The sequence below is a fragment of the Canis lupus genome, chromosome 19 (genome assembly GCF_003254725.2).
Source record: "Canis lupus dingo isolate Sandy chromosome 19, ASM325472v2, whole genome shotgun sequence".
Classification (NCBI taxonomy): Eukaryota; Metazoa; Chordata; class Mammalia; order Carnivora; family Canidae; genus Canis; species Canis lupus.
Window position 1 is genome coordinate 53,585,988 of NC_064261.1, and position 16,043 is coordinate 53,602,030.

Here is a 16,043-nt window from a genome sequence, read left to right on the forward strand (position 1 = left end):
GGAGTCAAGGATGAATTAGAAGGAGTATCCGAGTATCCTCTGGGGTTCTAGACACTTAGTGGAAAACATATCAAGGAGGAGCATCTGACTGTGTTGAATGCTGCCAGTAGATCTACCAAGATGAGCGCTAAGCATAACCATGGGGTTTATCAACATGAAGATTGTTCGTGACCTTGAGGAACAGTCTTGGGGGTGGAGGCAAAGGCCCCCCGGAGTGTCCTATAGAGTGAAGTAGAGGAGACCACTGGAGACCCTAAGTCTGGCTATCATGGAAATGCAGCTGTCAGGAAAACTGGGTTGAAAGAAGGCTCTCTTGATGGGAATGAACGTAGGAGAGATGGAGAAAGGAGAGATGCTGGGGCCATTTTTCTGAGTCTGAGCAGTAGTTAGGGTCCTGGCAGGAAGCAAATGACACACTCAAAAGAGGGAAACTGAAGAGATTATCACAGAGGTGAGGACTGACTTATAGAGGCTCTCAAAGGATGGTAGGTAAATCACTAGATGCTCACCACAGAAGGAGAACTCCCTGGAGGAGAAAAATCAGGGGCAGTTATGTATGAATCCAGAGAGCCAGCTTCCTTGAGAGGAAAGAGGTGCGCAACCAAAGCTGAATCCCAATTTCTCCCTCCTCCCATACTTTGATGTCCTGCTGGTGCTTTACTGTCCAAACTCAAGCAGAAATCAGGATACAAGGAAACCTGGTCGGTGCTGTCCACAGAGATCTGCTCCAGGTCCAAATCAGGAAGTCAGAGCATAGATCTGGAGGCCTGAAAGAGGACATCTGTCCTCATGGGTGAGAGGAGCCTAGTTCCAGTGCACAAATGGAGGGACTGGCTTTAGATAACAGCAAGTACAGTCCCTCTATGGTCTCTCTTTTATGCCATGAATCCTTTAACAGTTGAAACCTATTCACACTTATCAGTGTTATGTTTTTATTTATTTTTAAATTAAATTAAATTAAATTAAATTATTTTTATTTTACATGTGGTCCACTCCCAACATGAGGCTTGAACACACAACCCTGAGATCAAGATTTGCATACCCTACAAAATAAGCCAGACAGGCATCCCCCTCATTGTTATGTTTTCAAATGCATAAAATACATAGGAGCATAAAGAAAACCAATTATTTTGGAACACAGTTATGAAATCATTTTAAAAATCAAATCTGTGATACTTTAGTGCATGTGTTTCTATACTAATGCCATAAATAATATCTAGTAGTACACTTAATAACTACCATAATTTTAAAGTAGCGATATGTTTGTGTTATAATATTCTGATGTAGATGCAAAAACTGTTTCATGGTATAAAATCCTTAAGATGTTTACTCATGATAAAAGCACAGGTGTTGCTACTGTGGTTTACTAACTACACCCATTAAAAAAAATGACTCGATTCAACAGTTATTAGAAATAAAGATGCATTTCCACATGCAAGATCACGATGGCATTAAGTTCAAGTTCCATTAGGAGGAAGTAGGATGTGAGGACAGAAGCTGACCTGTATAGAGATATGTGGGAATGTGCAGGGCTTTCTTCTGCTTGTTTTGCATTTTGCAGTAAAGAAAGAGTCAAGTCATACGCCAAGAACGAGGATGGAGAAATAAATGTATGAGGTCTGAGAAGACAGGAGAAGGCATGCCAGGGCCCTTAGGAAAGTGGGAAGGAGAATGGACCAGGGAAATCACATGTGAATACCAGATAGAATCAAGAGCCCACGTCAAGTTTGTGGTATGGATTTGAATAGGACACCGGTCAGCAAGGCTGTTTTCCTTCAGTCATGTTCAGCTACACAAAGACAACGACAGACTAGGGGAGAGCTGGAGTCATCAGGGTTGGGTTTTCACCGAGTGAGTGGAACAAGAGATGGGCAAGGGAGTAGGGGATGTGCCTAAAGGAGGGACAGTGATGATAACCCATGGAATTTAGTTTAATAAGGAGGGAAGAGAGGACTTTGAGAAAACGAGAGACAGTGAAGGAGTGGTAGGCTCAGAGGTTGTAGAGTCACAGGATGAGAGGGGATGCAGCAGAGAGACAGGAGGTAGTGGTCAGAGAATGGGATTTTAAATATAAGCTTTTGTTGTAGGCAGAGTAGTGCTCCCTTCCCAAGATGCTATATCCTAATCTCCAGAACCAATGAATATGTCACCTTAGGTGGCAAAAAGGATTTTGCCCTTAGGATTAAAGTAATGGCCTTAAAGTGGGGGATTATCCCAGATTATCCAGGTTGGCCAATGTAATCACAAGAACTCTTAAAAGTGGATGAGGGAGGCATGAGAAAAGGAGAATCAGAGAAAGAGATGTCGCAAAAGAAGTAGGGTCAGAGAGATGCAATGTCGCTGGCTTTAAAGATGGAAGAAAGGAGCCGTGAGCCAAGGAGTGTGAGTGGATTCTAGAAGCTGGAAAAGCCAAGTAAAGAGATTCTTCCCTAGAACTTCCAGAATGAATGCATTCCTGCTGACACCTTGATTTTGGCCCAAAAAGACCCATGTTGGACTTCTGAACTACAAAGTCATAATATAGTAACTTGTGTTGTTTTGAGCCGCGAAGGGTGTTATACTTTTTTATGGCTGTGTTTGAAAGCTAATATACCTCTTAATCAGTTTCATGCAAGCTTATACTTTGAGAGATTAAAGTATAATTCGAAGTGACAAAGCATAAACAAGAAGCAGTAAGTAGAAGACAACCATTTTTCTAGAAAAATTAACTTAGTTGAATACTATTTAATAGATTTTTTTTAAATTTTTTTTAAAATTTATTTATGATAGTCACAGAGAGAGAGGAGAGAGAGAGAGAGGCAGAGACACAGGCAGAGGGAGAAGCAGGCTCCATGCACCGGGAGCCCGACGTGGGATTCGATCCCGGGTCTCCAGGATCGCGCCCTGGGCCAAAGGCAGGCACCAAACCGCTGCGCCACCCAGGGATCCCTGGATACTATTTAAGGCTAGCATAACACTTATGCTTATGTTTTCCTACCTATACCTAATACCTTTTTACTTCCTTGCTCGTGAAATCAATCTATCTTTCTTTCTTTCTTTCTTTCTTTCTTTCTTTCTTTCTTTCTTTCTTTCTTTCTTTTTTCTTTCCTTTTTCTCTTTTCTTTTATTTTCTTTTCTTTTCCTTTCTTTTCTTATCTTTTGTTTTCTTTTCTTTTCTTTCTTTTTCTCTCTTTTCCTCACTTCCATAGGCTTTATTGGTCTTTTTTCAGAATCCCCATTTTTTTCTGTTTGTTTGTTTGTTTCCTTTGGAAGTCTCAATGAATGAATTTAAATAGGAAATTGAAGACTAGGGACACCTGGGTGGCTCAGCATTTGAGCGTCTGCCTTTGGCCCAGGGTATGACCCCGGGGTCCTGGGATCGAGTCCCACATCAGGTTCCCTCCATGGAGCCTGCTTATCTCCTTCTGCCTGTCTCTGTGTTACTCATGAATAAATAAATAAAATCTTTTTTTTTAAAGGAAATTGAAGACGGTGAGTAAATTTGAAAAGCATGTGTATTCCAGCATATAAGGTATTATTATTGATGATGATGATGATGATTAACATGAATTCTCTTAAGATTTTCCTGAAAATAATACTCAGATGTGTGAAATATTTAGAACAATATTAAATGCCATCTATTACTACTGACCTAGATTGTTCTGTTCTGTACCTCAATAATATAGTGAAAGGAGGATACACAGGGTCAGAGAGAGGTTATAACGACTTCTGGAATTTTGGCCAAATCATTTATAAACCTTCCTACCGAGGCTTAAGATACATTATGGTTATATTCTGAGATCTACAAAAATAATTGGACAGGAAGAGTTATACTATGTATAGATGATTTTTCTTGAGTAAATCGCTAAGTGATTTTGTAAAAAAAAATTTCTAAACTTAATTTTCTCAAGTTAGCATCCTTTTGCATGTCTAATTTAGTATTCTTTATGTTTTAGTAATTCTACTTTATTTGAGGGGGGAAGGAGCAAGATGGCAAAGGATAGTTGACCTTGTCTCATCTGGTCCCTTGAATTTAGCTAGATAACTGGCAAATCATTCTGAATACCCATGAATTCAACCTGAAATGTAAGAAAAGAATTGCTAGAACTCTACACATAGAAAAGTGACCACTTTCTGCAAGGTAATAGATGCAGAGAAGTGAATCCAAAATGGGAGGCTGGTATAGCCCCAGGCACAAAATCAGAACACCTGGAAATCTGCTCCAGGAGTGACATCCCTGCCTGAAATGTGCGCAGGTGGTGAATGGGAGCAGAATCCTAGTTGGGACAGTGTGGTCTCAGGATCCTTGGAGGCAGGAGAATTCCCAAGCCCTGGAGAGGAGAAACTGGTTATGGTCAGCAAGCTCAGGACGGGGGCTCTCAGCTCAGTTCCCCATAACTGAGAGCCACAGCCTGATTGGGTGACGCTCTCAGGGAAGGGAGCCTGCAAAGGACAGTAACGGGATGACCCTCAGCCTTCCCCCAGCAGGATCCGGTGTGACACCCTGACACACACAGGTGAAGACTGCTTATCCCTGAGGGTTTACAGAAGAGAGGGGACAGTGATCTTTTGTTTTGGGGGCTGGAGATTCGGGCCCAGCCATTTTCATTTTGACCCCCTAAGGAGGTGCAGAAAGCCTTCAGAGAACAAAACATACACAGAGCAACCAGAAAGAGCTGACACTGAGCCCAGTCCCCTGGCAAGGGGCGGTGCCACTCTGCCCCGGCAAACACCTGAGCATCAGTGCAGCAGGCTCCTCCCCCAGAAGGTCAGCTGGGAGGACAGGGGGATAGCAAGTTTATACACCTCACAGGACTGCAAAACTCCAACGCTAGGGGAAAATAGTACATGAGTTTTTTTCATGTGATTCATTTACCTTTCAGTTTAAAATTTTCCATTTCTTTTTTTCCCTTTTCAACTAGTTTATTGATGTATCAACTCTTGATTTAAGATTTCTTTTAACTTCCATTTTTTTGCATTTACATTTTATAGATATATTCTTCATTTTTGGCTTCTTCTCACTCTATTCAATTTCATTTTTGTATATATATAAATTTTGTTTTCTTTACAATTTTGGGATTTAGTGTCTTTTAACACACAGACCAAAATACACTCAGGACCAAGTGGGTCACCCTGCTTTGTCCACCCTGTGAGATTATGTTCTCTCCCTCTCCTTTTCCTTTCCTTATTTTTTTTTTTCCTTTTCTTTTCTGGTTTCTGACCTCTTCAGATTTGGCTAGTGTGCATTTCACTTGGGTCATGTTTGATATTTTTGATAGTACTCTCTTGTTCATCCATTCTTCTCTAGGCAAAAGACTGCAAAGAGGAATTCACAACAAAAGAAACTACCAGAGGTGATACTCTTTGCTACAGATCTAATTGATATGGATATAAGTAAAATGTTGGAGATGGAATTCAGGATAACAATTAAAAGTTATTAGCTGGGCTTGAAAAAAGCATAAGACACTGGAGAATCTCTTAGTGCTAAAATGAGATCTAATCAGGCTGAAATAAAAAGTGCTCTGAGATGGAGTCTGAATTGGATGCTCTAATAGCTAGGATAAATGAGGCAGAAGAGAGGTAAGTGACATAGAAGACAAGTTGATGGAAAGGACAGAAGCCGAGGAAGAGAAAAATGATTGATGGACCAGGAGGGGAGGCTTCAAAAAATTAGTGATGCCATAAAATGAAACAAAGTCAGAATTATTGAAGTGCCCAAGGGAGAAGAAAGAGAGGATCAGGAGGTATATTTGAGAAAATCATAGCTGAGAACTTCTCTAACCTGGGGAAGGAAACAGGCATTCACATCCAAGAGGTACAGAAGACTCCTCCCAAAATCAGTTAAAATGAATCAACACCATGACATACAATAGTGAAGCTTGCAAATTTCAGAGATAAAAAGAAAATCCTGAAAGCAACTTGAGACAGGAGGTTCCCAACTTACAAGGGTAGGACATTAGACTGGCACCAGAGACCTAGCAGGCCAGAAAGGGCTGGCATGATGTATTCAGGGTACTAAATGAGAAAAACATGCAGCCAAGAATGCTTTATCCAGCAAGGCTGTCATTTAGAACAGAAGGAGAGATAAAGAGCTTCCAGGACAGACGGAAACTGAGCCAAGCCAGCTTTGCAGGAACTATTAAGAGGAAATCCTGTAAAAGAAGAGAGAGCCAAAGAGTAACATAAGCCAGAAAGAAACAGACACAATCTACAGAAACAGGGACTTTACAGGTAATAAAATGGCACTAAATTCATGTATTTCAGTAGTCACTCTGAATGTAAATGGGCTAAATGCTACAATCAAAAGACATAGGGTATCAGATTGTATAAAAAAGTAAGACCTATCTATATGCTGTATGCAAGAAACTCATTTTAGACCTACAGACACTTCCAGGCGGAAAGTAAGGGGGTTGAGAACCATTAATCACGCTAATGGACATTAAAAGAAAGCTGAGGTAGCAATCCTCATATCAGACAAATTAGAATTTAAACCAAAGGCTACAGTAGGAGATGAAGAGGGACACTATATCATACTTAAAGGGTCTAGCCAACAAGAAGATCTAACAGTCATAAGTATTTATGCTCTTAACTTGGGAGCAGCCAATTATATCAACCAATTAATAACTAAATTAAGGAAACACATTGAAAATAATACGATAATAGTAGGACACTTCAAAACCCCACTCACGGCAATGGACAGATCATCTAAGCAGAAGATCAATTAGGAAACAAGGGCTTAGAAGGACATACTGGACTAGATGAGCTTCACAGATATGTACAGAGCATTACATCCTAAACAACAGAATACACATTCCTAAGTGCACACGGAATAGATCACATACTGGGTCACAAATCAGGTCTCAGCTGATATCAAAAGATTAGGATTATTCTCTGCATATTTTCAGACCACAGTGCTTTGAAACTTGAACTCAATCACAAGAGGAAATTTGGAAAGAATTAAAACACATGGAGGTCCTACTAAAGAATGAATTGGTCAACCAGGAAATTTAAGAAGTCTTTAAAAAAATAGAGGGGAAACTACAGAAAATGAAAACATAACTGTTCAAAAGCTTTGGGATGCAGCAAAGGCAGCCCTAAGATGGAAGTATATTTCAATACAAGCCTCTCTCAAAAAATTAGAAAAATCTCAAATACACAAGCTAACCTTATACCTAAAGGAACTGGAGATAGAACAGCAAATAAAGCCTAACCAAGAAGGAGAAGAGAAATAATAAAGATTAGAGCAGAACTCAATGAAATGGAAACTAGAACAGTAGAATAGATCAATGACACTAGAAGCTGGCTCTTTGAAAGAATTAATAAGATGGGTAAACCCCTAGCCAGAGTTATTAAAAAGAAAAGAGGAAGGACCCAAATTAACAAAAGTATGAATGAAAGAGGGATCCCTGGGTGGCGCAGCGGTTTGGCGCCTGCCTTTGGCCCAGGGCGCGATCCTGGAGACCCAGGATCGAATCCCACGTCGGGCTCCCGGTGCATGGAGCCTGCTTCTCCCTCTGCCTGTGTCTCTGCCTCTCTCTCTCTCTTTCTCTCTCTGTGACTATCATAAATAAATAAAAAATTTTTAAAAAGTATGAATGAAAGAAGAGAGATCACAACTAACACCAAGGAAATTAAATTTTGAGAACATATTATGAGCAACTATATGCCAACAAATTAGGCAATGTGGAAGAAATAGATCCAATCCTCGAAATTTACAAACTACCAAAACTGAAACAAGAAGAAAGAGGAAACCTGAACAGACCCAAAACCAGCAAGGAAATTGAAGCAGTCATCAAAAACCTCCAGAAAAACAGGAGTCCAGGGCCAGATGGCTTCCCAGGGGAATAGTCATTCTTCTGAATGTTTCAAAACATAGAAATGAAAGGAAAACTTCCAAATCCATTCTATGAGGCCAGCATTACCTTGATCCCAAAAGCAGATGAAGATCTCATCAAAAAGAATTACAGATCAATATCCCTGATGAACATGGATGCCAAAATTCTCACCAAGATACCAGGCAATAGGATCCAACAGTACATTAAAAGGATTATTTTTTAAAAAAAGGATTATTCACTACAACTAAGTGGGATTTATTCCTGGGCTGCAAGGAATAAACATTCCTGAATTCAACATTCACAAATCAATCAGCGTGATACATCACATTAATAAAAGCTAAGAATCATATGACCCTCTCATTTGATGCATTTGACAAAATACAACATCCTTTCTTGATTAAAATTCTCCACAGCATAGGGATAGAGAGAACATAACTTAATATCATAAAAGTCATCTACGAAAAGCCCATAATGAATATCATTCTCAGTGGGGGAAAAACTGAGAGATGTTCCCCTGAGGTCAGGAACATGACAGGGATGCCCACTCTTACCGCTGTTGTTCAACATAGTACTAGAGGTCCTAGGCTCAGACAACAAAAGAAATAAAAGCATTCTAATTGGCAAAGAAGAAGACTCTCACTCTTTGCAGAAAACATGATACTTTATGTGGAGAACTCAAAAGACTCCGCCCCAAAACTGCTGGAACTCAGACAGCAATTCAGCAACAAAATTAATGCACAGAGGGATGTCTGGGTGGCTCAGCAGTTGAGCGTCTGCCTTTCGCTCAGGGCCTGATCCTGGAGTCCTGGGATCGAGTCCCGCATCGGGCTTCTTGCATGGAGCCTGCTTCTTCTCCCTCTGCCTGTGTCTCTGCCTCTGTCTGTGTGTCTCTCATAAATAAATAAAGTCTTTAAAAAATGCACAGAAATCAGTTGCATTTCTTTTTTTCTTTTTTTAAGATTTTATTTATTTATTCATGAGAGACACAGAGAGCGAGAAAGGCAGAGACACAGGCAGAGGGAGAAGCAGGCTCCATGCAGGGAGCCCGACATGGGACTCAATCCCGGGTCTCCAGGATCATGCCCTGGGCCTAAGGCGGTGCTAAACCACTGAGCCACCCAGGCTGCCCATCAATTGCATTTCTATACACTAACAATGAGACTGAAGAAAGAGAAATTAAGGAATTGATTCCATTTACAATTGCATCAAAAACTATAAGATACCTAGGACTACACCGAACTAAAGTAGTAGAGGATCTATATTCTAATAACTATAGAACAGTTATGAAAGAAATTGAGGAAGGCACAAAGAAATGGAAAACCATTCCATGCTCATGCATTAGAAGAATAATTATTGGGATGCCTGGGTGGCTCACTGGTTGAGCGTCTGCCTTTGGCTGGGGGCATGATCCCCAGATCCTGGATCGAGTCCCACATCAGGCTCCTTGCATGGAGCCTGCTTCTCCCTCTGCCTGTGTGTCTGCCTCTCTTTTTCTCTGTTTGGCTCATGAATGAATAAATAAAATCTTAAAAAACAAAAAAAGAAAGAAAGAGAGAAAAGAAAACCAAAGCTGGTGGCATCACAAAGCCAAACTTCAAGCTCTATTACAAAACTATAATCATCAAGACAGTATGGTACTGGCACAAATAAAGGCTCATAGATCAATGGAACAGAATAGAGATCCCAGAAATGGACCCTCAACTCTATAGTCAACTAATCTTTGGCAAAACACAAATGAATATCCATGGAAAAAGGACAGTTTCTTCAATAAATAGTGTTAGGAAAATTATACAGCTATCTGTAGAAAAATGAAAGTGGACCATTTGCTTGCACCATTCACAATACACTTAAAATCGATGAAAGATCTAAGTATGAGAAAGGAATCCATCAAAATCCTAGATGAGAACATAGGCAGCAACCTCTTAGACCTCAGCGGCAGGAACTTCTTGATAGACACGTCTCCAAAGGCAATGGAAACAAAAGCATAAATGAACTACTGGGACTTCATCAAGATAAAAAGCTTCTGCACACCAAAGGAAAGAGTGAACCAAACTAAAAGACAACCTACAGAATGAGAGATGTTTGAAAATGACACATCAGATAAAGGACTAGTGTCCAAGATCTATAAAGAACTTAGCAAATCCAAAACCCAAAAAACAAACAATCCAGTCAAGAAATGGGCAGAAGATGTGAACAGACATTTCTCCAAAGAAGACCTACACGTGGCCAACAAGCACATGAGAAAATGCTCCGCATCACTTGCCATCAGGAAACACAAATCAAAACCACAGTGAGATCCCACCTCACACCAGTGAGAAGGGTGATAATTAACAAGACAGGAAACAACAAATGTTGGAGAGGATGTGGAGAAAAGGGACCCTTCGTACACTGTTTCTGGGAATGCAGGCTGGTATAGCCACTTTGGAAAATGGTATGCAGTTTCCTCAAGAAGTCAAAAATAGAGCTACCCTACAACCCAGGAATTGCACTACCAGGTATTTACCTCAAAGATACAAAAATAGTGATCCAAAAGGGCACCTGCACCCCAATGTTCATAGCAGCAATGTCTACAGTAGCCAAACTGTGAAAAGAGCTGAGATGTTCATCAACAGATGAACAAAGAAGATATATATATATATTAATGATTAGAAAGGATAATTACCACTTACATCGATGTGGATGGAACTGGAGGGCTTTATGCTGAATGAAATAAGCCAATTGGAGAAAGACACTTACCATATGATTTCAATCATATGTGGAATATAAGAAACAGCACAGAGGATCCTATAGTAAGGGAGGAAAAACTAAATGGGAAGTCATCAGAAAGGGAGAAAAACCATGAGAGATTCTTAACTATAGGAAACAAAATGAGAGGTGCTGGAGGGGAGGTAGGTGGGAGATGGGGTACCTGGGTGATGAGCATTAAGGGGCATGTGATGTGATGAGAACCGGGTGTTATATGCAACTGATGAATTATTGGACACTACATCAGAAACTGAGTATGTACTATAGGTTGGCTAATTGAATTTAAATTAAAAAAAAGACAAAATTCTACTTTATTTGAATGTTTTCCATTTAATACATGCTCAATATAATTATTAATATTAAAAAATTAATATTTCTCTGTCTTTTTCTTTGTGATGTTTATGTCTAGATTTGAGAGGTTCCTTTTTTAAGTAATGCTTACTCTCAATTTAATGTGATCTTTATATTAATGTCATTCTCTGAGAATAAAACAAATATACTGATATTCATATATGTATGTATTCAGTATTTTATTTAATATGATATTCAAATTCATATTTTTGGAAAGATAATTTTTTGACAAGGAATTTTTTTGGGAGTATACTTTACAACTAGTCTTCCTCAAAAAATTTTTCCTAGGCTCTTAGTATGCAGGCAAGTTGTCTTCACATTTTATGTTGCTTTCAAAATTTCTAAAACATACATTCAGAGATATTTAATTTCCTTCTGATCAAATGTCCAACAAAGAAAACCCCCAGAAGACATCACATACCACAAAGCCTAAATTGTATAAAAGTAAACTCCCTGGCTCTTGGGCCACCACTGGAAGAATCACATTCTTAATAGTATTTATAAAATACAAAAAAAAAAAAAAAAAAAAAAAAGTTTTGAGCATTTATTTGACTGCCAAACAATTGTAAATAGGACTATTACTGCCTAAGGCTCAGTAACCTCACAGTGATTCTCAAGATGCCAAGGAATCTTACACAGTATTAGATTTCATTGAATCGAGATGTTCATTTAAATTAAAATTACATGTAAAACATAGTATAAAAGTACTTTTCACATTGTTTTCTGAAATTCTATCCCTGTTGCTGCAAATGGGGTATCACTTACAAAACAATCTTACAGGGTTCTTTTTGTTTTTCTATTATAAAATACCAAATATTTTTGTAATCAATATTTTGTAAGCAGAAACAAGAACTCTTACAATAACATTATATTGTTGATAATGTTGGTAGCCTCCTGTCTCAGAAGAAAAGCTCAAGTCAATCGTCCCATTGTCATCTGGCCCTCTTTTGCAACTTCTGTCAGCTCATCTCCTATTTCTTCCCTTACTCCGTCCAACACCATTATCTGTGCCCCAGCCACGCTGGTGTCCTTATTATACCTTGACATATTAGCGTACTAATGTGGGCCTTTATCCATGCTGTTCCCTCTACCTCGAGTATTCTTTCCAGAAAGCCACAGGGCCCACTCAATCATGCCTGCAAATCTTCGTTCAAAAGTCACAATTTCAGTAAAGTCTTCCTGGGCCTTTCATTTCAGCTAACTCGTCCCTAAAATTTCATATCCCTTTCTTACTTTATTTTTATTCTTAGAACTTATCACTATTTAGCACACTACATATTTTAATTGCTTACCTGGATTTGGTACCCCAGTAGAATGTGAGCTCTATGAGAATAGTGATTTTTGCTGGATTTTTTTCTCCTATTGTATCTATAGGCCCTTTCAATGCAGACTGACACATAGAAGATCCCTAATTAAATGAAGGAATGAACTACTATTCACCTTTTATTTAGAATGAAATATGATATATGAAATATAATTAGCTAAAAAATAATAAAATCAAGCGGAGAATTTTAAGATGGTGGCTATCATATATATTCTTACTATATGTCAAGAGTTAAGTGATAGAGAATGTATGTTTTATATTTGTATCAGTTAGGGCCCAATCAGGAGACAGAAACTATAAAGAAATTTCAATGAGATACCTGTAATATAAAAAAATATTAACTACTACAGGGGACTGCAGCAACAGGGATTGGGTAGTGGAAAGTAAATATACAAGAAGATAGAAGCAGATGAATGGAGCTACCACAATCCCTATGGCTGACACAGAGAACCTGAGGAAGGGTCGCTCCCCGCCCCCCCCCTGATAACCAGACCTTGCTGGAGAGAATGACTCCAATGGTCCCTGACTGTAAAATAAGTCACTCTGGTACAGAGCTGGTGGAACTTTCTAGAAAGCATCCTGCCCAGGAAGCCTGTTCATAAAGATGTGTCTCAAGGAAGACCTCCCACTGTAAAATCATCTGAGGTGGTTGCCAGGAAAAGCTGGTGCTGACTTAGTGGCACTGTAGAAACCGGATGCTAAAAAAGCCTTGCACAATGCAGGAACTTGCTGAATAAGCTCACTGCAACCAGACGGAAGCTCCTTCCTCTCCTATCTTCAGTGCCCTCTACTGACACAGCTTAACAATCTGCAACTCTGCATAAGGGATACATTTTTTTTTTATTTTTATTTTTTTAATAATAAATTTATTTTTTATTGGTGTTCAATTTGCCAACATACAGAATAACACTCAGTGCTCATCCCAAGTGCCCCCCTCAGTGCCCGTCACCCATTCACCCCCACCCCCTGCCCTCCTCCCCTTCCACCACCCCTAGTTCCTTTCCCAGAGTTAGGAGTCTTCATGTTCTGTCTCCCTTTCTGATATTTCCTACCCATTTCTTCTCCCTTCCCTTCTATTCCTTTTCACTATTATTTATATTCCCCAAATGAATAAGAACATATAATGTTTGTCCTTCTCCTACTGACTTACTTCACTCAGCATAATACCCTCCAGTTCCATCTACATTGAAGCAAATGGTGGGTATTTGTCATTTCTAATGACTGAGTAATATTCCATTGTACACATAGACCACAGCTTCTTTATCCATTCATCTTTCGATGGACACCGAGGCTCCTTCCACAGTTTGGCTATTGTGGACGTTGCTGGTAGAAACATTGGGGCAATTTACACGTTTAATGCAATCCTTATCAAAATACCATGGACTTTCTTCAGAGAGTTAGAACAAATTATTTTAAGATTTGTGTGGAATCAGAAAAGACCCCGAACAGCCAGGGGAATTTTAAAAAAGAAAACCATATCTGGGGGCATCACAATGCCAGATTTCAGGTTGTGCCACAAAGCTGTGGTCATCAAGACAGTGTGGTACTGGCACAAAAACAGACACATAGATCAATGGAACAGAATAGAGAACCCAGGAGTGGACCCTGAACTTTATGGTCAACTAATATTCGATAAAGGAGGAAAGACTATCCATTGGAAGAAAGACAGTCTCTTCAATAAATGGTGCTGGGAAAACTGGACATCCACATGCAGAAGAATGAAACTAGACCACTCTCTTTCACCAGACACAAAGAGAAACTCAAAATGGATGAAAGATCTAAATGTGAGACAAGAGTCCATCAAAATCCTAGAGGAGAACACAGGCAACACCCTTTTTGAACTTGGCCACAGTAACTTCTTGCAAGATACATCCACGAAGGCAAAAGAAACAAAAGCAAAAATGAACTATTGGGACTTCATCAAGATAAGAAGCTTTTGCACAGCAAAGGATACAGTCAACAAAACTAAAAGACAACCTGCAGAATGGGAGGAGATATTTGCAAAAGACGTATCAGATAAAGGGCTAGTTTCCAAGATCTATAAGGGATACATTTTAAAGAGCTCATCTCAAAAAAAAATAAAATAAAATAAAAAATAAAGGGCTCATCTCAATTTTCAGACAATAAAGGCAGCATTTGGAGCTGAGAAGCAATAAACTGAACAGTGGCACATTTTCTATCTTCAAGTGTTACAATGAAGACTTCCTAGGAAGATGGCGGAGTAGAGGACCCTAAGTTCACCTCATTCCTTTGATAGAACTAGATAACACATCAGTGTAAATAACCCAGGAAATAGCCCAAAGACTAGTAGAATACACTCTCCACATCTAAATGTAGAGAAGCCACATCAAAAAAGGTGGCAAGGGGAGAGATTGGAGGGTGGGAGCTACATGAATCTGTAGGACTGTCTGTGCAAGAAAGGGAGCCATGGGCACAGAGAGGGAGGGAAAAAGACTCTTAACACCAGGAAGCCCACGTGGGGAACATGAATCTCCATAGCATTTGGATTTGAAAGTCAGAAGGGCTGAATTTCAGCCCTGCAATCAGCAGGGCTTAAAACCTGGAACTTGGAAAATCACTGGGGTCATGGGAGAGCCAGGAGGGAGAGAGGAAGCTGAGTCCTTGCCCTTAAGGAGAGAACACAATGAAGAGCCTGCAGAGGGATAGCAGAGAAGTAGCACTTTGAAAACCTTTAGGGTTATGTAGGAAGGAGATGTATTTTCTAATCTCAGAACCTGTGCTGGATGGGAAGGGATTATTGGGAGACTTCTCTAGAGATAAAAGAGCTGGGATTTACCTCCCTTGCCTCCTTCATTCCCCCATAAACACATGGGCACCTGCAGGAACTATCCTGGCACCAACACTCCTACCTAACTTGCTAACAGTAAGCCCCACTCTCCATGTTCTCCTATGGTGGTAACACTGCACACCCCATGCTCATGTTCACCTGCAGTTCAGTGCTACCACATCTCTGGAAAATGCCTTGTGTGACTCAAATTAAGCCCAAGACAGCCCCAGACTAACCCACTAATACAGGGACCAAACTCTGCCCACAACAGGGAAAGAGAGACACTGCAGATGACTAGACCCAATTACATTAGCAGGGCCCACACAATACACATAGGAGACACCCCTGGAGCCTTCAGGGAAGAGGGGACACTGCATTGCAGGACACCATAGGACTTCTTCATAGGTCCAGTATTTTCAAGAGCAGAAGTTGTAGCTGACTTTCCTAACACAAAGAAACAGACATAGAAAGTTAGACAAAATGAGGTGACAGAAGAATATGTCTTAAATGAAAGAACAGAAAAACCACAGCAAGAGAGGTAAATGACATAGAGATAAATAATATGCCTGATAGAAAATTTAAAGTAATGGTCATAAAGATACTCGCTGGACTTGAGAAAAGACTGGAGGATCACAGTGAGACCCTGAACAAATAGAAAACATAAACCAATCAGAGATGAAGAATTCAATAAGTGAAATAAAAAATATACTAGAGTGAATAAATAATAGATTAGATGAAGCAGAGAAACAGATCAGTTTTACTCTGGAGGACAGAGTAACAGAAAGCACTCAAGCTGAAAAGAAGAGAAAACCAATAAAAATAAATGAAAATAGACTAAGGAAACTCAGTGACCATCAAGCATAATAACATTCACATTATAGGGATCCCATTAGGGGAAAAGAGAGAAGAGGGTACAGAAAATGTATTTGAAGAATTAATAGCTGAAAACTTCCCAAATCTGGGGGGGTGGGAGGAATGAAGTCCAGATACAGAAGGCATAAAGATCCCCCAACAAAATCCA

At 39.7% G+C, this 16,043-nt stretch overlaps 1 long non-coding RNA gene across 1 annotated transcript in view; it reads right to left on the reverse strand.

Moving 5' to 3' along the window:
- Positions 1–16,043, reverse strand: part of LOC112649657 (uncharacterized) — a 46,978-nt gene that overhangs the window by 10,813 nt on the left and 20,122 nt on the right. The window lies entirely within an intron of this gene.